At 40.6% G+C, this 1210-nt stretch overlaps 1 protein-coding gene across 1 annotated transcript in view; it reads left to right on the top strand.

Moving 5' to 3' along the window:
* Positions 1 to 60: 60 nt before the first annotated feature.
* The window catches only part of LOC101850444 (receptor-transporting protein 4), a gene marked incomplete in the record, with an annotated part of 54966 nt that continues 53816 nt past the window's right edge, over positions 61 to 1210 (top strand). The window contains 1 exon segment of the mRNA XM_035972703.1: positions 61 to 586.

Here is a 1210-nt window from a genome sequence, read left to right as displayed (position 1 = left end):
GAAGAGAGAGAGAGAGGGATAGATAGATAGACCGAGGCATGGCGGAAGGGGGGCGGATAAATAAACCACAGCACAGGGTTGCCCGCTGCAGATGTGGATGTCCCTACTTTGTGTTCAGAGCCGGTGGTGCGAAGTGCGAGGGCGATTCTGACTAGCGACTGGCGACTGGTGACAGAGGCTGCTAGATCTAGCTAGTGCTTGTTGTAGCAGTGTCTGCTTGTGCCACTGGCAGAAAGAGACTGTGAGTGCGTGCGTGCGTGCGTGTGTTTGTGTGTGCGCAGCGGTCCGACTACCCGGCGAACTCACTTCGTGGATGTCACAGTGAGAGGTAGATCCTCTAGATAGACAGAAGAAACGCGCTCGTTTAGTGTTCATAGTTTATTCAGTAGTAGAAGAGTGTTGATCATCGTGCGCGTGTTTTTTTCGGGGGTAGTGTAGCTTGTTCTTTTTTTTATTTTGTTAGTTGATTCCTGGTTGAGTGTGGAAATCTTGCGTGTTTCTTTCGGGTGGAAAAAGAAGTTAGTGTTTTCACCAAGGACTGCACTTATCAGCTTTTCTGCTGATGTTTGCGAAGCCACGCTAAATGGTTTGTAGTGATATTATTTCTTTTATTACGCTGTTTTCTTTATTTAAAAACACCCATAAAAACACAAACCACAAAAAGCAAAAAACAAAACAAAAACCCCACAAGAACAAAAACAAAAAACAAACCCATTAAATCACCCAAACTGCAACGCAAATTTTACAACAGCTAAAGAAAAGGGAGCAACTGGGAAAATTTCATTTTTGTAAAAAAGCTCTACATTGAAAATAAAATCAGCACAAAAATCAGTCGAACCTGCTCTTACGTCCACTTGTCCAAGATAATAACCTGTTCAAGCGACCACTGTCCATTGCCCCTTCCCTACCCCTAACAGCAATTTTTCAATATTATTGTCATGCAAATGTCTAAGACATCCGCCTGTCTAAAACGACTACTTTTCTCGTCGACAATGGGTGGCTGTCAGAGTTAGTTTCGATTGTACATCACATTTATTAGTGTAGTCTAATGAAACTAGTGTAAGAGGAAACGAACTATCTTTTAGCCGAACAGTGGAACTGAGAAAATAATAATATTATCATTAGATCTAGTACTAATGATAATAATGATAACAATAATAATGAAATAATAATAGTTTTAATAATGGTAATAATGAAACTAATGTTAGTA

This window comes from Aplysia californica, unplaced genomic scaffold (assembly GCF_000002075.1).
Source record: "Aplysia californica isolate F4 #8 unplaced genomic scaffold, AplCal3.0 scaffold00805, whole genome shotgun sequence".
Taxonomy (NCBI): domain Eukaryota; kingdom Metazoa; phylum Mollusca; class Gastropoda; order Aplysiida; family Aplysiidae; genus Aplysia; species Aplysia californica.
Note: the sequence above shows the minus strand (reverse complement) of the source record. Positions and strands in the feature narration are given on the sequence as shown.